The sequence below is a fragment of the Mustela nivalis genome (assembly GCF_964662115.1).
Source record: "Mustela nivalis genome assembly, chromosome: 6".
Taxonomy (NCBI): Eukaryota; Metazoa; Chordata; class Mammalia; order Carnivora; family Mustelidae; genus Mustela; species Mustela nivalis.
In genome coordinates this window covers 75,040,456-75,062,128 of record NC_139025.1, presented here as the reverse complement: position 1 = coordinate 75,062,128, position 21,673 = coordinate 75,040,456, and the positions used below count along the sequence as shown (strand labels likewise).

At 41.1% G+C, this 21,673-nt stretch overlaps 1 long non-coding RNA gene across 1 annotated transcript; it reads right to left on the bottom strand.

Moving 5' to 3' along the window:
• LOC309866802 lies at positions 1 to 3,009 on the bottom strand. Its single transcript, XR_014312810.1, has 3 exons — positions 2,375 to 3,009; positions 2,103 to 2,191; positions 1 to 474 (listed from the first exon to the last, which is right to left on the bottom strand). It is a non-coding gene; the product is annotated as an uncharacterized lncRNA (long non-coding RNA).
• Between the last annotated feature and the right edge of the window lie 18,664 nt (positions 3,010 to 21,673).

Sequence of the window (21,673 nt, the reverse complement as noted above, 5' to 3'; positions counted from 1 at the left end):
GGGGGGGGAAAACGGGGAGGTTTAATGATTTCTGTAGGTGTCCAAATTGGGCTGATTTTGAGCACAGGATCAACCAGGGGAGCATGCTTCCTCTGCATCATTTCCATCACCTCAACCCTGGTCAGAGATGCAAGGAAGTTGCCAGAAGGGATCCAAGAGAGGCAAACGAATGCCTAGCTCTCCAAGTCGGCAGATCAGTTCCAAAGGGGCCGACCTTTTGCATGAATGGGGGCAAGGTCGGCAGAGTAAAAAGCAGATTTCTATGCATGTTCACGTGGCCCAATGTAATGAACACATCTCCATCAATTCCTGGAGGCAGAGGGCTCAATTTACTTCAGTTTTAGCAGAGGAACGTCCTCAGCCTTAGCTCTGACTGACTATAAAGCGGCGGAGTAGTTAGAATTCTCTCCAATGAAAGCGATGGTCAATAGAATTCTCGGTATCAAATGAGCAATAATTTGCTGTGGCTACATGCTGGATAATGAAAGATGTTAGCAGGATCAATAAAAAATGAAAACACTTTTACTTACATCTTGAGTTACTGTTTTAAGAGAGGGAGAGGGATGCAACAAACCCAAAGCTAGGTTCAGAGCCTCCTCACACTCCCCTCAGACACACAAAGCTCCATCACCACCAGAGAGGTTTCCTGTAGCCAAGGCCTTTAAGTTCCTCCCTCTGTGCTCACTGAAGATTAGGTTATTTATATCAAATTAACTCCTTAGAAACATGTAATTTATTAACTATCAGGGCATTAAAATTTTCACTTTTTTTCTACAGACAGAAATAAATTTTAAATTGTTTTCCACCAGAACTAAAGGTCGCCTAATTGGTTATAGTTTGCTGAAAAACTGGGAAACATCCCCAAACTGACCTGTCCCTTGAAATGTCTCAAAATAAACCTGCACTTGACCAAGATACCCAGGAGGACCTGTGTTCTTTGGTGGTGCACACACAGGCAAAGGCATAGATTTAATTCTTTTTGATTTGTTACCTATGGTCATTAAATCTGGACACTTCAGACCCCAAACTCGCTCTTTCCAGACTAGTTAATTCCCTCATCTTCTTTCATAATCATTTCATCTGTTCAATTTGTTTTCAATTTGCACTGGGTTTATTTGTATCTTCCAGTCTGCTTTTTTTCACCATTCAATTCCAAACACTCCCCCTACCTATCTGGTCTTTAAGAAACCTATTGTGAAACGATCAGGAAAGCATTCTATATATTTTTTAAGAAACAAAGACTTTAAAAATGAGAAAAATATCCCTAGTGCTCTGCGTAAAACAAGTACAACGAAAAAGCTCATAGACAGAGGGCTTCCAGCAGCAGAACCAATATAAGCAGAGAACATTGGCAAATGTGTGTTTGGCTGCTTCTGTGGGTTTAAGAAGCCTACATTTTCTCATCACTTAAAAATAGAGAGAGAGAGAGACGGAGAGACAGAGAGAAAGAAAGCGAAAGAAAGAAAAGACACAAATTTAGCTGCCGTTTTTTGCTCTCTGACCAGAGGAGCTGGTTCTGCCACGGAGATAATGGTCAGTGCTGCAAGAACAGTGGCCTGTGATCATCTTTAGCAGGTTTGGACTGGTTTTGGAGGGACAACCGAGCAACCTGGGAGATCCAGAAAGCGGGAAGCAGTCTAGGGAAGTGTAGACAAGTTCCATTCGGGGGATTTGCCCCCGGTTTGTGAATTCCACTGGCCGCAGTTCCATAACGCGCACCAGTGCAGGTGCGGTTCTGCAGCAGTTCGCTGCTTCGCAGGAGAACCGCGCACAAGCCGCAGACACGCGCTCGCATACCGGCCACCCAGCTGGGCACGCCGGGATATTTACACCCTGCTTGGGAGGCCTCCTCCCAGCCCTCATTTGCTACTTTAAACTCGCCAGGAGGACCCGTTAGCGGCAGTGGCTGGGATGGCAGGCGGGAGGGGGGCGCCCCCGCTTGGCTCCCGGGCCGTGACGCGGCTTCTGCCCTCAGCCCTCGGCTCCCACCCTGTTTGTGTGGCTACAAGCTCAGCAGCAGACCGGCACGGCCCGGCCCCTGGAGCCCCAGCTCCGGCCTACCCAGCCCCCTCCCCCCGCACGCGCCTGTGAGACTGGCTTACCCCGGTGGGCGAGTCGCGGCGCATTAGCGGATTTCATGGCAAGTTGCTTCTGTGACAAGCGATCAGGTTCGTGTTGGAGGATTTGCCCCCTAGGAGGGAGGGAAGCGAGAGTCAATCTGCATAATTTCAAATGTGAAAGAAACCGGGAAACTGGGAAGCCTAATTTCAGGCCCCCTGATTCCCCCCTCCGCAAGAACTATAAGCCGCCCCACCCCGCTCCCGCGTCAGTGAACACCAAGAAAAAAATAATCCGCACATGTCGCAGGTGATACCTTTTATTGTGCTCATTTTAAAGACGGGGACGTGTTGGCCCCCTCCATGAAGCCTTTCTTGACAGCCTGGCCCGGGGCAGGTGGGTCAGCCAGGCTGCTCCTGGGCCCGCGGATTCCTGCAGGGTCGCGAGGTGAGGGGTGCCAGAAAGAAAGACCTCGGGCTCGGTGCCAAGCGGCCCCCTTTGGCGCGCAGGGTCTGAGTCAGACGCACAAACCCAAATTCCCTCCAGCGCCTTCGGCTCCATCTTTAAATCCAGGCAAAGATCAATTCTCCCTCTCCCTCGCACACACACATTTGCAGCCATAAATAAACAGCTCCCAGCTAAATCAGGAACCGGAGAAGAGGAAGAAAAAGGAAGAACAGAGAAGGATAAGAACCAGAGCACAGGTCTCGCTTCTCCCAGCAGCCGGATGGCTCTTTTTGGTCAGGCCAGCCTCGCATTTGGGGTTGCAACTTGCATTTGAATAGCTGCCTGGGCTTGTTATGGACCCGGGAAAGCTCTGAAAGGGAATCACTATGCAAATTGTCCCAGTTACAATCGAAAGGTTCGATCTTCAGGAGCTGCCTGACGGAAGTTGATGTCAGCTATCTGTGCATTAGGGTTGCATTACCGCCTTCGCTGGCCTCCTCACCACCCCCTCTCGCGCCTGCCGGGGAGGCCTTTTTTTTTTTTTTTTTTGCTTATGTGTATATTTCCCCTCAGTAATTAAAAGAAAAGAAAAGAAAGAAAGAAAGAAAGAAAAAAAAAAAAAAAAAAAGGGCTGAGGTTGGCGGCGTAGCTGGCTCCGGGCTCGGAGGCCCACGGGTGGAGGGGAGGAGGTGTGGCCGCTCCGGCGGGTAGGAGAAGGGGGGAAGGTCATTCTTTTGCAGCAGGTGTTGTTGGTGCGTCTGAAATCAAACATTTAGAAACGTTTTTTTAGCGCTTTGCAGGACTAGGTGGCTGCGAGGGGTGGGGGCGGAGATGTCTGCCTCCGCCCGCCTGCTTGATCCTACAATGCCGGCTGCAGATCAATACCCGCTCACTGTAATCCTAGTAATTGTAGGACTCGCAGCTTTTATTTAAAAAAAAAAAAAAAAAAAAAAAAAACACTACGGCGCGGGCAGGCTGCTGAGGCAGCGCGGCTAGACGTGGTGCCTCCGGGCGCCTTTTTGGGTGCCCGTCTTTTACCCTGGAGTCCTGAAAGCCCCCGCAGTGGGGTGGTTTTGAGATTCCAGGGCGCAGGTATTAGCTTGGGAGGCTGGGGGCCAGCAGGCACAGCGAGGCTCCGGTGGTTTCCTGCTAGGAACGGCTCTAGCGCGAAGGTGCTCCTGGCTGCTCAGGGCAGGCAGGTTGCGGCAGGGCTGGCTGCGCGGCATCTGGCCTTTTCCTCGTCTCCTTGCGGGCCCTGGAGGGCGGGTCAGGCCTAGAGATGAGCGTCCTGCGTTTGGACACTGGTTTGTTGGCCTTAGGCCTCACAGGCTCCAGACCTTGACGTTCGGGGCCCCTAGGATGTTGGAACCTGGGCCTTCCCGCATAGAAAACGGTGTTGTCCCCGTGGTCGCTTCCCAGGGCCCTAAGCTGGACCAGCCTTCAGTCTGCGGGCGGGAGCGCCCTGCTGTAGGCCTAGCGTGGGCGTTCGGCCTGCAAGGCTGGCTGAGCCTCGGGCGATTTACCCCCTGCCCCGCGCGGGCCTTTGAGGCCTTGGTTTCCTCCCGGAGCGCGGCCTGTCCCACCTATCCCGCCGTGCCCGTGGTCAGGGTTTGTGTTCCGCCTGGCGCCTGCTGCCTCTGCCGCCCGCCCCTTGCTGGCAGAGTCGGGGCAGGACCGCTGGGGCCTGGGGCCGCAGCCCCCGCGCGGCTGGCAGCACGCAGCTTCTGGCGACCTCGAAGATGACCATCTGTCATTCAATTAAGGTTTCAGGGCAGCTGATGGGGGAGTCAGGGTCAGCGACCTCAGGACAAAACGGCCTGCTGCCTTGCATAGGAGAAGTTCAAATGTTAAATGCAGAACATTGTGCCCTCTCTCAGCCCTGGCCCCCGCCCGGCCGCAGGTCCGGCCGGTGGACAGCAGCGGGGTGAAGGGCAGCGGTCATTAGCACTTAGATTTCAGCTCTGGGCCGGGCTCCTTCTGTTGGGTCATTTTGACCAGAGAACCTTTAACCCTTTCACGCCAGCTCTCCCTCTAGGGAATGCCAGCTTGTCTGAAGGAGGAAAGAAAAGAGAGGGATCAGATGCACCCATATAAAGAGCGGTCAAACTGTATTTCTGGTCGCTTCTCTATGGGAAAAGAAAACCTACAAGATAGAAGGGAAAACAGATTCTTACAGCCAAGACAAACTAAAACATCTTTATAAAGATTTATTTTAAGATTTTTAGTTTTGGGTAAAAAATACATTCTTTAAGTGTGATCATGAAACCGCTGGTCTGGTGTGGGGAGAACATGTTTGTAAAAACTCCAGACTTTTCTCCCATAATAATGTTTATCCAAACGTGTGAATGGTGATGAGCTTTACACAACGACAGACAACTCCATTTAAAGTGTTGGTGATGAAAAGTCTCCAATCCAGTCAGTCTCATCTACAGTTGAAAATAGGCTGGACAGTTGGCCTTTCCCTTTTGGGACTTTCCCATAATAAGATGTGGCAAAAAAAAATTTTTTTTAAAGCTAATGGAATTCAGAAAATACATTCATTAAGCATTCACAGGCTGTGGGCATTTGGGTGTTAATATTATTGGCTTCCTGACACTAGACAGAAGGAAAAGCAGCCACATACTTAACCATTCTCAGTGGAAGATCCAACTATTCCTCTCAATTATTAACCATGAAGCCTGAAAACAACTCTATTAGCAAGATATCATTTCAAAGCTTGGAAAACTAGGTCCTTCAGAAAGCTTGTTAGTAATGGAGGAAGGATCCAGGGCTTCTGGCTTCCAGCCCCAGTTCTCAATGTTAAACCCCAGCCCTACTTTTTGGAAGTTACTATCAAGAAATCAATTAATCAATCAGACATTCAGCACTGAAGCACCTTAGCAAATTTTTCATTGGATAACAATGAATAATGCATGGCGCTCCAGCATATTGACTGTGGTAAATGGTCTTTAAGGTAAGGTGCTGCAACAAGTAACTTTAAATAAAATCAAAATAAAAAGTTTACCACAATCATAATAAATTGTTCAGTCATCTTCCTATTGACTCACAAAGCATCTTTCTTCAGGGGCATTTGGAGTTATTTTTTTCCCCTTACAAACAGACCAGAACAAATTGATGAATTGAGCTTTCACTATGCTAATTTAGACATTATAAATATTTAATTAACATCCCTAATAGCCAGTCATAGTGGGCCTCCGCTCTGCTTTACACTGTTCTTAATCTAAAGTAAATGCTTTTCCCATTAATAGCTTGATGCCATATTAGCAGCTTCCTCGGTAAAATGGCCCCATTTAGTTCAAAAGGAGGGAGCACTGAGTAGTCTGCATTAGACGGAGGTTTATTCCTGTTTGTAAAGGAACCTGGGAATAGTATCAAGTCTCTATAGATCCCACCTTTCTCAGTTGTTGCTTAAGTGAGATGATCCTAAGAATATGTACAACGTCTCAATTTTATTTTTCTAGACAATATAATTTTTTGCGATTGTACTATAATAAAAACTTATTTTAGTAAGACTTACATTATAAGGTGGATCACAGACAATGGATGACAAATTTCAAACAAGAGAATATACTACTCTTTTCTACAGAGTAGTGCAGTGAAAAGAATTCTGAACCAGGAGTCAAATGATCTAAGTTCAAATCCTGTGATAGTTACTAGCAGTGGGACTCTTGGATTTAACCCTTCTGAGTCTCAGTTTTCTCTTTTAATGTGGATGTAATTAATGTCTATGACACAGGATTACTTTAAAGATTAAATGGAAGAATGTGAAATTTTGTGGCTTATAGTAGATAGTTGATATTGGTTAATTCATAAATGATTTCCAAATATTCATTAACCTTTCTGTCCCTTTTATTTATTATTGTCTTCTTTAAGATACCTTGTTATCATAATGTAACACAATATTTGCAAATGTTTGTCTCATCAGTTATTGGATCTAGTTTCTACAATGTGAAGTGGAGAGAAGCAGGAGGCGGAAACCCTGTCCAGCAGGCAGTGTAAAACAGATACCAGAATTCGGACTTTTAAAAGCTCTGAGTCATAAACTCTGATCACGGAAATGTCCTTACACAACAGTCCATGTGTGTTTAGAAAGACTCCAGAAGCAGCCTTGCATATCCCAAGGGGGCAGGAATCAAGCCAGACTAGAGAGTTCACGAAATTAGAAACTCTCTGGACTAATCTAACTCTGGGGTCTGATTCTGCAGATGCTGAACACTGAGGGTAAACAGCTGAAGAAAGGAAGAGAATCTTCAGACAATTTAAACTTGAAATGTTAGAAAGATAAGCCATCTTATTCTGATAATATTTCTCAAAGAGTCTGAGGAGAAAATGGAATTGGCTTGTTAAATGTTGCTGGTGGCAGAGACAATAGAAACCCTGAACTGTTATTTGCTAGCACAAAATAAATACTACCTATTGTAATATAGACATTTATTATTATTATTATTATTATAGGTATTTATTTTGATAAAGTAAATATCCTAGTAAAATCACATCATTTTGGCTTTTTGTACAAACCAAATTTTCCTTTTTATTTTTGGTTAGGCTTAGAAAGATCAATGTAAAAGGACACAGACTGGCTGAAGATGACTCCCTAAGTACCAGGGTAGTACAAAGTATAACCCAGACAACATAGCAGTCTGACATTAGCTAACTCACTCTTTCCCCTTTGTGCTTCTTTTCTACTCCCTTGCTCTCTGGGTCTTCCTTTCTCATTTTTTCTTTCCACTGTGTGAAGCTCCATAAAATAGAAAGGGAAATGTTTCTGCATGTCTACCCCCCCTTCCCCAACATTTTATTATTATTTTTTGAAGATTTTATTTATTTATTTGAGAGAGTGAAAGAGAGAGAGTTGGGGGTGGGGGAGCAGAGAGAGAGAGAGCCAGAAGCAGAGTCCCATTGAGCAAAGAGCCTGCCACAGGCTCAATGCCAGAATCCTGAGATCATGACCTGAGCCCAAGGCAGATGCCCAACTACTGAGCCACCCAGACGCTCCTTCCCATTTAAAAATTTTATTTTATTTTATTTTGAGGTACCCATGGGAAATGTTTTTGACCAGTGGTTCCCAGAGGTGTGTCCAAGAGTGTTAGTTCTTGAGGACATCATTCCTTCTAGGGGAGTGCTTGGTATGGGCTTAGAGTACTCTCATTATCCACTTCTTAGGCCTCCTGAGTCATGGCACTGGGCCTGCTGGAAGAAAGCTACAATGAATTGTGCGTGAAACTCTTAGAAATAGGGTAGAAAGTGATTGGCAGTTTCAAAAATGTAGTGTTTGCTCAGCCATCCACTGCCCACTGTGTGCCAGGCACCTTGCTGGGAACAGGAGTCAAGAGGAAACAAAGTGGTTGTTGTGATATCTAGATGCTATTTTAGAGATCTGAAGAAAGCAGTGAGAGTAGAGAGGATGGGTAGTTGCTTGGGGCAGGGAGTTTTGTCGCTGAAGGCTTTACCCAAGGAGGCAAACTCTCAAGCTCAAGAGGAGATGGAGTTGAGCAGGTGAAGATGAGGATGTAGGGGACACAGAGGCAAAGAGAAATAATTTGTGCTAAGGTTGCATAGTCCAAATGCTCAGCCTGGTAGGCATAATGGTACACAGCTCAAGAAGAAAGACAGTAGGGGCCTGTGAGGGGCCCTGTTGCCAAGTTGGTCTTGGATTTTATAATTTACTCAACAGGGAACCAAATGAAATTTTTATTCAGGCAAATGAGATGATCCGATTTATTGCTTAGGAAAATAACTGGTGGCAGAATGAGGAGACTGGGGACAGGAAGGCCAATACAAAAATGACAAAAACAGGGGCACCTGGGTGGCTCAGTGGTTGAAATCCTCTGCGTTCAGCTCAGGTCATGATCCCAGGGTCCTGGGATTAAGCCCTATATGGGCTCTCTGCTCAGCAGGGAGCCTGCTTCCTCCTCTCTCTCTGCCCTCCTCTCTGCCTACTTGTGATCTCTGTCTGTCAAATAAATAAGTAAAAAAATCTTTAAAGAAAATGACAAAAACAGCAAACCAAGACAAAATTAATACTCATATAAAGTGTGTATAAAGCCTGAATTCATTAAATAATTTCCCAAATTTCCATTTCTTTTAACACAGAGAAATCATAGTATCAAATTTATCTGAGGAGTGTAAATGTAACTATTTTTCTATTTCCTATTATTTTTGGTTAATTTTGTAAGTAATATTGTAAGTACCCCATAGCTTTACCTTTGAATCTTGTTTTCTATTGAACTTGATTTGCATGTTTTGGGGGGGATAACCATTGTTCCTGAACTGGAAGTTTGTCTTCACTGGCCATGGAGCTGGTCATATTCAAATAAAACACAAAGCAACTCAAAAAACCTTTGAGGAATAAAGTGGATCTTCATTATCTGTCTTCTTGGAAGCGTCTTAAAACCTGCGCTGACCTTTTTTTATACAACATTTCACATCTTAAATTTCCTGAAGTTCCTCTTTAGACATCTCTTTAGTCTTCCTCCCAAAGTTCTTCCTCTTTATTTTTTTACTTTTTAAGATTTTATTTATTTATTAAAGGGAGAACAAGTGAGACACACACACACACACACACAGAGAGAGAGAGAGAGAGAGAGAGAGAGGGTTCATGAACAGAGGGATGGGGCAGAAGGAGAGAAAGGAGCAGACCCCCACCCTCAGCAGGGAGCCTGAAGCCAGGCTTGATCCCAGGACCCTGAAATCATGACCTGAGCTGAAGGCAGATGCTTAACTAACTGAGCCACCCAGGAGCCTCCCTCCTCTTCTTTACTAATGAAATTCCTATAACATCGGGTGTAACAATGTACCCCTATATTCAACTGTACCTTCACATCTCTCTTGCAGAAAAGGAAGAGCTAAGTGGGGGAGGTGTCTTATGGTAAGACTTTCAGAAAAGTACTTTAAAGGAAGCTGAATCACCTGGGATGTTTGACGTTTGATTTTGTGTCTTTTTCCTGATGTTTGGATCACAGACTTGATGGTTGGAGCTGCAGTGATCATCTTGAATCTATGAGGCATTTTTGAGGGTAAGAACTATGTGTTAAAGATGCTGTGGCAAAAAGGTAGAGGATCCTGGTTCCTGAGGATCATGGGGTCATCATTCCAGCCCTTAACTCTGTGTCTCTGGATTTCTTTCATGAGAGAAATAGGCCTTTATCGTATTTAAGTCAAGGTTATTTCAGATGTGTTAATAGCAGCTGAATGTATTTCTAAGTGATACAACCTACACAGATTTAGAAAGTAGGTTCTAAAATGTGATAATCCTGGCATGAATTATTATTATTTGTCAATCAAAAATATACTTCCTTATTTTCTTCACTATGATAATATTGCTTATTTCCCTTTTTGTCCTATTGCTATGCAAATATGTTTTGATTTCTTTTTTATAATTTTTTAAAATATATTTTTTAAAGATTTATTTATTGGACAGAGAGAGATCACAAGTAGGGAGAGAAGCAGGCAGAGAGAGAGAGAGAGGAGGAAGCAGTCTCCCTGCTGAGCAGAGAGCCTGATGCGGGGCTCCGTCTCAGGACCCTGAGATCATGACCCGAGCTAAAGGCAGAGGCTTGACCCACTGAGCCACCCAGGTGCCCCTCTTTTTTATAATTTTATTTATTTGAGAGAGAGAGAGAGAGACAGAGGTAGTGACACAGAGCGTAAGCGGGGAAGAGAGGGAGAAGCAGGCTCCCCACTGAGCAAGGAACCAGATGCGGGACTCGATCCCATAACCCCAAGATCATGACCCGAGCCGAAGGCAGATTTTTAACAGACTGAGCCACCCAGGTGCCCCTGTTTTTGATTTCTTATTACTTTTCCTAAGATTAGTATTTATTCTATGTTTTCCTATTAATATGTTTTCTCTTATTATTATTGTCTGTTTCTCATATGAAATGGTTTTCTTATATTTCTTAACTCAGACTTATTCATTATTGATAGTTTAAGTTTCCAATTATTTCATTAGTCTTCAAGGAACTCATCTCTGAGCATTTACATTATTTTTATTGGTTTATTTTCATTTATTTCATTATATAGAGGGGAGAGGGAGGGAGGGGCAGAGGTAGAGGGAGAAAGAGAATCTTTCTTTTCCACCAAGAAGTGTGGAATTTGCTACAGGGCTCAAACTCACAACCCTAAGATAATGACCTGAGCTAAAATCAAGAGTCAGATGCTTAATTAAGCCACTCAGGTGCCCCTGAGCATTTATGTTTTGAAATATATATTCACTTAAAAAGTTTTTATTTATTTATTTATTTATTTATTTATTTATATTTATTTATTTTTTTAAGGATTTTTATTTATTTATTTGACAGAGAGAGATCACAAGTAGACAGAGAGGCAGACAGAGAGAGAGAGAGAGAGAGAGAGAGAGAGAAGCAGGCTCCCCACTGAGCAGAGAACCCGACGTGGGACTCGATCCCAGGACCCTGAGATCATGACCTGAGGCGAAGGCAGCAGCTTAACCCACTGAGCCACCCAGGTGCCCCAAAAGTTTTTATTTATTATTTGAGAGAGCAAGGGGGGTAGTGCAGAGGGAAAGGGAGAAGCAGACTCCCTGCTGAGCAGGAAGCCTGGCTGGGGGGCTTGATTCCAGGACTCTGGGATCACTACCTGAGCTGAAGGCAGACACTTAACCCACTGAGCCACCCTGGAGCCCCATATTTTAAAATATATATATTCTTAAATGGCAAATTGCCTTATTTTTATTTCTTTACATTACTATTGAAGCCTTATGAAATATGTAGATGAGTAAATTATATTAATTAATTTTACATCAGAATAGTGAAGGAGACATAGCAAGATCTTTGTTCATTTAGGGGGTACTTGGTTTACTTAGATTGAGCAATACTTTCTTATACCCATGCTACACGAAATGTCTGCTTACCCAGGTTGACATGTACTGGTCCCGGAAGAAGGCCTGCATCCAGGTGGGGCTTAAAAGGATGGAGACTTATGCATCTACTGAAACGAATGAAACATTGGTTAGTGAGAAGCTGTCCTAAATGACATTGTCTACAAGGCCTGCAATTAAGAATTTCTCTTGTGCTTAAGATTGATTTATCTATTCCTGTCTCCTTTGAAACGTAGAGACTTTTTTCTGTTGTGATATACCCACTTCCATTCAGATTTATTGATACAAATAGCAAAATCCCTAGATCTGTAGAAGTCTGTGTCCACATGCCTTTTCTGTTATTGTTTCTACTTCAACACAGGAGCATTTGGCTTCAAACTACTGACTTTTCTTGGTATTACCGAGCCCATGTTTATTTATTTTTTTTTAAGATTTTATTTATTTGAGAGAGAGAGAGAGAGAGCACAAGCTGGGGCAGGAGCAGAGGCAGAGGGGGAAGCAGGCTCCCCACTGAACAGGGAGCCTAACACAGGTCTGGATCCCAGGACCTGAGATCATGACCTGAATCAAAGGCAGATGCTTAACTGTCTGAGCCTCCCAGGTGCCCCACAATGGCTAGTGTCCTGTGGCTCACTTGACCTAAAGATCCTAAAAAAAAACTATTGATATATTGAGAATACTGAATCTATTCCTTAAAATATATGTTCCTTCCCCTTTGCTTTTAAAAAGTTCAAAACTCATAGTGACTGCAAGTGTAGTGTTTGGAAGCAGAATAAATACAGAGCGAAACATGAGAGAAAAAGCAATAGGCAATTTGAAATAGGAATAGAAATAGAAATAACACTTCAAGTCAGAAATAAAATCAAGCTACGTGCTTCTTAAATTTGTGGTATAAAATCCATCATTTTCAATAGGACTAAAAGTAAAATTCCAGCAACTTCTGAGGGTTTAAAGCTGAAATATTACAAACTCTAGGTTCTTCTTAGGAAAACTGGCATAAAGGAGAGGCTCTGCAGGTAGAGCTATGGGTTTTTAACCCTACTCAAACTGGAACATCTCCATTTTATAAAAAAATTTGGATATGAATTAGTGTGGGTAAAGAATTCATCTCTAAAAGCAATGGGAGGGGTTCCTGGGTGGCTCAGTGCATTAAGCCTCTGCCTTTGACTCAGGTCATGATCTCAGGGTCCTGGGATAGAGCCACATCAAGCCTGCATCCCATCGGGCTCTCCGCTCAGCAGGGAGCCTGCTTCCCCCCTCCACCTGCCTCTCTGCCTACTTGTGATCTCGGTCTGTCAAATAAATAAAATCTTAAAAAAAAAAAAAATAGAAGCAATGGGAAAGCATTGCTTAGTACTCTTTGTGTTGACCTTAAGTAGGCATGCATAACCAGTATTTTCAGCTCCCCTAGGTAATTTAAGTCTCCTCATTCTTTTTTTTAAAATTTTCTCCTCATTCTTAGGAAAATCTGTGATTACTAACAAGTGAGTACCTATAATGAAAAACTCTCTTTTAAAAATTTTCTCATTCAAATAAAAATAAATCTTGAACCATATTGATAAAGATATTCCATGTTTTTCTGAGTTTTTAGTTTTGTTTTGAAATATCAGAGATGCTGGGATGCCTGGGTGGCTCAGTCGGTTAAGCATATGCCTTCAGCTTGGGTTGTGATTCTGGAGTTCCTAGGATCAAGCTTCACATAGGGCTCCCTGCTCAGTGGAGAGTCTGCTCCTCCCTCTGTCCTTCCTACTTCTCTCTCTCTCCCTCATTCTCTCTCAAATAAATAAATCCATAAAATCTTTAAAAAGAAAAGAAATATCAAAGATCCCTAACTAGATTTTTGACATTAGAAAATTAGTGATAATCCCTTATTAACCCTATATACTTCAAGACTTTTTTCTTTTTGTCATAGTGACAATACAAATGCCATTTTGCTCTATAGAGATAATCTGAGTTGGAATCATATCATAATTTTCAGAGACAGAAAATGATGCAGATGTTTAAAACATGATTCTTTAAGTATAAATGTTAGAGATGTAACATTCTAGTTCTTAAGACTTTTTGAAATATGGGGTGCATATTTGATGTTGCCTTAATATTACTCTTCAGGATGAATTATAGACTGAAGTTCATAAACATTTATTTCACATTTAAGTTGGGGTCAAAGAAGAACAATAGTATTTTCCTACTTGTTTCAAATTTAAACTTTTAAAAATTATTTTTATTTATTCATTTAAAAAAAAAAGATTTATTTGACAGAGAGGCAGAGTGTGAGGGGGCAGAGGGAGAGGGAGAGAGAGAGAGAGAAGCGGACTCTCTGATGAATGTGAAGCCTAATGTAGGGCTTGATCTCACAACCCTGAGAATACAACCTGAGCTGAAATTAAGAGTTGGATGCTTAACCAACTGAGCTACCCAGGTGCCTCTATTTATTTATTTATTTTTAAATTTTATTTGAGAGGTACAAATAAGGCAATGGAAATGTTAAATGTGAAAGAAAAAGGACAGAGATAGTATCAGGATAATCATTTATTTTGTTTGCTGATATAGATGGTATGCCACCTTCCCTTTGCTGACTCCAACAAAGTTGAAATATATGTTGCTAAGATGGACTAATTTGATAGTTAAAGAATAGTAGTTGAGTGCTACAGTGGCACCAGACAAGATTGGAGACTTGGTCACAGACTGGACTACAAAAGGCCTTTGGGGTCAAATGTTAAAGACATCTGCATCGTATTCCAAATGCAACTGGAAGTAATCAAAGAGTTTATTATAATAGAGTGACCTGATCTAATTCATGTTTTAAAAAATTCCTGTGGCTGCTGTATGGGTAATGAATAATAGAGGTTGAAATTAGAAGTGGAAGTTGAAGATGTTGCAGCTTCAGGTGAGATGATGGTTTGAACTAAGGTCATGGCTATGCAGAGGAAGAAAAATGGAACTTTTGAAAAAGTTTATTTAAGGGGCACCTGGGTGGCTCAGTGGGTTAAAGCCTCTGCCTTCGGCTCAGGTCATGGTCTCAGGGTCCTGGGATCAAGCCCAGCATCGGGCTCTCTGCTTGGTGGGGAGCCTGCTTCCTCCTCTCTCTCTGCCTGCCTCTCTGACTACTTGTGATCCCTGTCTATCTAATTAAAAAAAATTTATAAATTTTTTTTATTAACATATAATGTATTACTAGCCCCAGGGGTACAGGTCTGTGAATCGCCAGGTTTACAAACTTCACAGCACTCACCATAGCACATACCCTCCCCAATGTCCATAACCCAACCACCCTCTCCCTACCCCCTTCCCCCAGCAATCCTCAGTTTGTTTTGTGAGATTAAGAGTCTCTCAGGTTTGTCTCCCTCCCGATCCCATCTAGTTTCATTTATTCCTTTCCTACCCCCCCAAACCCCCTACATTGCCTCTCAAATTCCTCCTATCAGGGAGATCATATAATTGTCTTTCTCTGATTGACTTACTTTGCTAAGCGTAATACCCTCTAGTTCCATCCACGTCATCCCAAATGGCAAGATTTCATTTCTTTTGATGGCTACATAGTATTCCATTATATATATATATATATATATATATACCAAATCTTCTTTTTCCACTCATCTGTTGATGGACATCTAGGTTCTTTGCGTAATTCGGCTATTGTAGACATTGCTGCTATAAACATTTGGGTGCACATGCCCCTTTGGATCACTACGTTTTTGTTTTTTTTTTTTTTTTCCCAGGAGGATTGACCATTTTATTAGTGTGAAATGTTCTTTTTTTTTTAAAGATTTTATTTATTTGTCAGAGAGAGTGAGCAAGAGCGAGCATAGGCAGACAGAGTGGAAGGCAGAGTCAGAGGGAGAAGCAGGCTCCCTGCAGAGCAAGGAGCCCGATGTGGGACTCGATCCCAGGACGCTGGGATCATGACCTGAGCCGAAGGCAGCTGGTTAACCAACTGAGCCACCCAGGCGTCCCTGGATCACTACGTTTGTATCTTTAGGGTAAATAGTGTGATTGCTGGGTTTAGGGTAGCTCTATTTTCAACTTTTTGAGGAACCTCCATACTGTTTTCCAGAGTGGTTGCACCAGCTTGCATTTCTACCAACAGTGTAGGAGGGTTCCCCTTTCTCCGCATTCTCGCCAGCATCTGTCATTTCCTGACTTGTTAATTTTAGCCATTCTGACTGGTGTGAGGTGGTATCTCATTGTGGTTTTGATTTGCATTTCCCTGATGCTGAGTGATGTGGAGCACTTTTTCATGTGTCTGTTGGCCATCTGGATGTATTCTTTGCAGAAATGTCTCTTCATGTCTTCTGCCCATTTCTTGATTGGATTATTTGTCCTTTGGATGTTCAGTTTGATAAGTTCTTTGTAGATTTTGGATTCTAGCCCCTTATCTGATATGTCGTTTGCAAATGTCTTCTCCCATTCTGTCAGTTGTCTTTTGGTTTTGTTAACTGTTTCCTTTGCTGTGCAAAAGCTTTTGATCTTGATGAAGTCCCAATAGTTCATTTTTGCCCTTGCTTCCTTTGCCTTTGGTGATGTTTCTAGGAAGAAGTTGCTGCGGCTGAGGTCAAAGAGGTTGCTGCTTATGTTCTCCTCAAGGATTTTGATGGATTCCTTTCTTACACTGAGGTCCTTCACCCATTTTTAGTCTATTTTCATGTGTGGTGTAAGGAAATGGTCCAGTTTCATTCTGCATGTGGCTGTCCAATTTTCCTAATACGATTTGTTGAAGAGACAGTCTTTTTTTTGAAAAATGGAACTTTTGAATGTCAGTTTTTCTCAAACTCTTCCAAAGGAATACTTCCAAACTCATTTTACAAGACTAACATTACCCCTATATAAAAATCAGACAAAAACCCCAAAGAAGTAGTGCCTGGGTGGCTCAGTTGTTGGGCGTTTGCCTTTGGCTCGGGTCATGATCCTAGTGGGATAGAGCCCTGCATAAGGCTCCCTGCTCTGTGTGAAGACTGCTTCTCCCTCTCCCACTTCCTCTGCTTGTGTTCTCTCTCTTGCTGTCTTTCTCTCTCTGTCAAATAAATAAATAAAATCTTAAAAAACAAAACAAAACACAAAAAGCCCAAAAGAAAGAAGACTATAGGCCAAATATCTCTGATGGACTTTGTGATATTGGGATTTATAATAAGAAACATATATTTAGTCTTAGTCCCCATTTCTAACACAGAGTTCCAGAAACCCTTGGAATTCCTAAGTGATGAGAACTGTACAGGTATCTTTTGTTATGTTAATGAGGTTGACTTGCAGATCTCATCTAAGGATGGGGGCTTGCTTATCCTTATTAAGGATGGAGAATTAACTAGATGATTAGAGGGTTGGGACTTTTAGTTCCTATAGTGCCCTATCCTCCAGTGAGGGTAAGGGGCTGGAGGTTGAACCAATGACCATGACCAATGCCATAATAAGCCTCCATAAGCCTCCAAAAAGGGGGTTAGGAGAAGTCCTGGGATGGTGAACACGTGGAGGTTCAAGGGGAGTGATATGGAAACTCCACATTGTTTCTCCATACCTTGATCTATGCATCTCTCTCATCGGCTCCTGAGTTGTATCCTTTTCTAATAAACTGCTGACATAGACAGCAATATGTTTCTTTGAGTTCTGTGAGCCACTCTAGCAAATTAATCTTACCAAAGGAGAGGGTTATGGGAACTGCAGATTTATAATCTGTTGGTCAGAAGTACAGGTAACTTATGACTGGCATCTGAAGTTGGAGGGGACAGTTTTTTAGGCCTAAACACCTGTGGGATCTGACAGTATCTTTGGGTATATATTAGAATTGATTTGAATTGTAGGATACCCAGCTAGTATCCAATAATTGCCTGTTGGAAATATGGGAGGAACCCTTTCCTCACATATGATATTTGGTGACTAGACATCTTTTAAATGTAGATGTAAAAATCTTCAACAAAATACTAACAATCTGAATTCAATGGCATATTAAAAGGATCATATATCATGGCCAAAAGGGATTTAGCCCTGGAATGCAAGGATGGTTCAACATATGAAACTCAATTAATGAGATACATCGCATTAACAGAATAAAGGATAAAAATCACATGACCATTTCAATCGATATGGAAAAAGCATTTGATAATATTCAACAACCTTTTATGATAAAAACTCTCAACAAACTAGGAGTAGAGGGAATTGCCTTAACAAAATAAGGGTTATTTATAAAAAGCCAATAGCTAACATCATACTCAATGGTGAAAAACTGAAAAATTTTCCAGTAAGATCAAGAGTAGGAAAAGGATGTGCACTCTCACCACTTCTATTCAACATACATAGTACTGGAAGTCCTAGCCAGAACAATTAGGCTAGAAAAAGAAATAAAAGGCATCCAAACTGGAATGGAAGAAGTAAAATTGTCCTGGTTTGAGATGATATGATCTTATATGCAGAAAACCCTGAAGACTCCACCAAATGAAACCTGTTAAAACTAATAAATACATTCAGTAAAGTTGCAGAATGTAAAGTCAACATATAAAAATCAGCTATGTCTCTATACACTAAAAACAAATCAATGGAAAAGGACTGAGATTAGTAAAACAATCTGATTTAGAATAGCATCAAAAGAATAAAATACTTAGGAATAAACTAAGCCAAAGAAATGAAGGAATTATATACTGAAAACTACAAAATACTGATGAAAGAAATTAAAGACACAAATAAATGCAAAGACATCCTATGTTCATGGATAGGAAGACTTAATATTCTTTTTCTTTTTTGAAGACTTAGTAGTCTTAAAACATCCATATTACTCAAAGCAATCTGTGATTTAATGCATCCCTATCAAAACCGCAATGACATTTCTTTTCAGAAAGACAAAAAACAATTCTAGAAATCATATGGAACCACAGAAGACTCTAAATAGCCAAATATGTCCTGAAAAAGAAGTGCAAAGCTGAAGGTATCACACTTCCTGATTTCAATATATGTTATAGTAAATAAGATAAAATGGTAATGACCTAAAGACAGATATGTAGACCAGAGGAACCGGATAGATATCTCAGAAATAAATCAATGTTTATATGGTTTACTGATGTCTGACAAGGGTGCTAAGAATATGCAATGGGTAAAAGATAGTCTCTTGGATGAATGGCTCTGGGAAAATCGTATATCCACATGCAAAAGAATGAAGCTGGACTCTTAACACCTTACACAAAAATCAACTCAAAATGGATTAAAGATATAAATGTAAAACCTGAAACTGTATAAATCCTAGAAGAAAACATAGGGGACATCTTCATGACTCTAATCATCACAGTTATTTTCATGGATAAGATACCAAAAACATAGGTAAAAGCAAAAATAGACAAGTAATGCTATATCAAACTAGAAAGCCAAAACAACAAAAAAAGACAATCACAGGAATGAAAAGACAACTTATGGTATGGGAGAAAATACTTGCAAACCATACCTTATAAGGGGTTCATTTCCAAAATATATAAGGAACTGATAGAACTTAATAGTAAAACATTAAAAATAGGCCAAAAATTTAAGCAGATATTTCTCCAAAGAAGACAGACAAATGGCCAACAAGTATATGAAAAGATGCTCAATATTACTAACCACCAGGGAAATGCAAATCAAAACCATAAGCTATCTATCACCTTACAACTGTTTGGGTGGCTATTATATAAAGATTATGGAAAATTCGGATTTCTTGTACACTGTTGGTAGGGATGCAAAGTGGTCCATCTGCAATGAAAAACGATTGCTCAAAGAATTAAAAATAGAACTACCATATCATGTAGCAATCCTGCTTCTGGGTATTTATCCTATTGGGCTCTCTGCTGGGCAGGGAGCCTGTATCCCCCTCCCTCTCTCTGCCTGCCTCTCTGCCTACTTGTGATCCCTTGTCTGTCAAATAAATAAATAAAATCTTTTAAATAAAAGAGCTTTTATTAGCTAGAGTAGACCATCTGTGATAAAAAACTAACCTAAAAATTTTTAATGACTTGTTCTAATAAATATTTATTTCTTATTCAAGAAATATGGATGTTCCTGGTTGATGAGGAGCCTTCACTGTGGTCACTAAGGAATACATGCCCCTTCTGTCTTGATGTCTTCTTATGGAGCCTGCACATTGTTTTGGGAGCTGGGATGGTAATAAAGGCTACCCATGGAGGTCTCATGGGCCATGTCCAGTAATGACTTTAACTTTGACCTGCATTCCAGTGTCAGCCACCTAACTGCAAGGGTTGATGAGGAATGGAGTTTAACTTTTTGTCCAGGAGGAAGGAGAACAAAGGCAATCACTGAATACAGGTCTTTGGGTTCTGAAAGACTGTATTCTTGGGTTTGAAGTTTATCCTTTGCTCTTTATTGAGGCCATCTATGATTTAAAAGAAAGGAGCTAGAGAACTCCCTCTTACATTTGACAAAGTATCTCTCTAAGGCTGTCTTTTGAAAATAGGAAATTAATCCTTCACTTCTTTTGTTTAATAAAAATCATTATCTTCACTCCAGAATAAGCTCTTTCATCTGGTTGCCATATTTTGTTTTTATAAAATAACTGTTTGCTGAGTTTCTCATTTGTAACTTTTAAATTGGTGAATTTCAATAATTTTTGACTTACAAAAATGGCAATTTCATATTACTCAAACAAATAGGATATACACCTTAAATCCCTTCCTTTTTTTCTTTTCTTCTGATATTAATTGGTCTTCAAGTGTGGGTTATTCTACTTCTGAAATAAATGGGCAAAGGACTTGAATAGACATTTCTCCAAAGAAGATACACAAATGCCCAGAAAGCACATGAAAAAATCTTCAGCATTATCAGTCATTAGGGAATGGTAAATTCCAAATGCAAAGAGACACCACTTCACTCACTGGGATGGCTATAATTTAAAAAAATGGACTAGTGTTGAAGAGCATGTGGAGAAATTGGAACCCTCATAAACATTGCTGGTGGGAATGCAAAATGGTATAGCTCCTTTGGAAAATAGTTTGGCGGTCTGTGAAAGAGTCAAGCATAGAGTTAACACATGACCCAGCAATTTCATTCTATGTTATCTATTCAAAAGAACTGAAAACACATGTCCACAAAAAATTCATACATGAATGTTTGGAGCAGCATTTTTCATAACAGCAAAAAAGTAGAAACAATTCAAATGTCTATCAACTAAGTAGTGGATAAATAAAATATCTATACAATGGTTTATCATTCAGCAATAAAAAGGAATGAAGCACAGATACATAGTACAGCATGGATGAATCTTGGAAGCAGTAGGCTAAGTCAAAGAAGCCAGAAACAAAAGGTCACATATTGTGTGATTCCATTTATATGAAAAGTTCAGAATACACAAATCCACAGAGACAGACTATAGATTAGTGGTTTCCAGGCTGGGGGTAGGAGGGGTTGGGGAGGCTATGGAGTTTATTTTTAGGGTGATGAAAATATTCTGGAATTAGATAGTGGTGATGGTTACATAACTTTTGAAAACAGTAGAAATCACTGACTTGCACACTATGTAAAGATAAATTTTAAGATGTATGAATTGTACTTCAGAAAAAATTTAAAAAGAACACATTATATGTACCTTGTCCATAGTTAGAATGCCAAAGAAATATAAAAAGATATCAGTTGGGTATATTTGTTTGGGTCTTTCTGAGTTCTTTATTCTGTTTCATTGATCTATGTACTGTTCCTCAGCTAATACCATATTGTTTTGATTATAGTAGCTATATAGTTAGTCTTAATATTGGGTAGGAGAGTTTCTCCCATGATATTCTTCTTTTCCAAGATTAAAAAAAAATATTTACTTACTTGTGAGAGAGAGAGAGTGAGTACCAGGGGAGGGGCATAGGGAAAGAATCTCAAGCAGACTCCCCACTGAGTGTGGAGCCGGAAGTAGGGCTCAATCTCAGCATCCTAAAATCATAACTGGAACGGAAAGGAAGAGTTTGATGTTCAACAGACTGAACCACCCAGGTGCCCCTTGTTAAGATTTTACTTATTTATTTATTTTAAAAGATTTTATTTATTTATTTGACAGAGATCACAAGTAGGCAGAGAGGCAGGCAGAGAGAGAGAGAGAACAGAGAGCTGAGCAGAGAGCCCGATGTGGGGCTCGATCCCAGGACACCGGGACCATGACCCGAACCAAAGGCAGAGGCCTTAACCCAGTGAGCCACCCAGGCTCCCCCCCTTGTTAAGATTTTAAAGAAACTATTTTAGGGCCTGTGTTCTTCCATATGTATTTTATTTTTTTATTATTATTATAATTTATTTATTTATTTTTAATTTATTTGACAGAGAGAGAGATCACAAGTAGGCAGAGAGGCAGGTAGAGAGAGAGGGAATCAGGCTCCCCACTGAGCA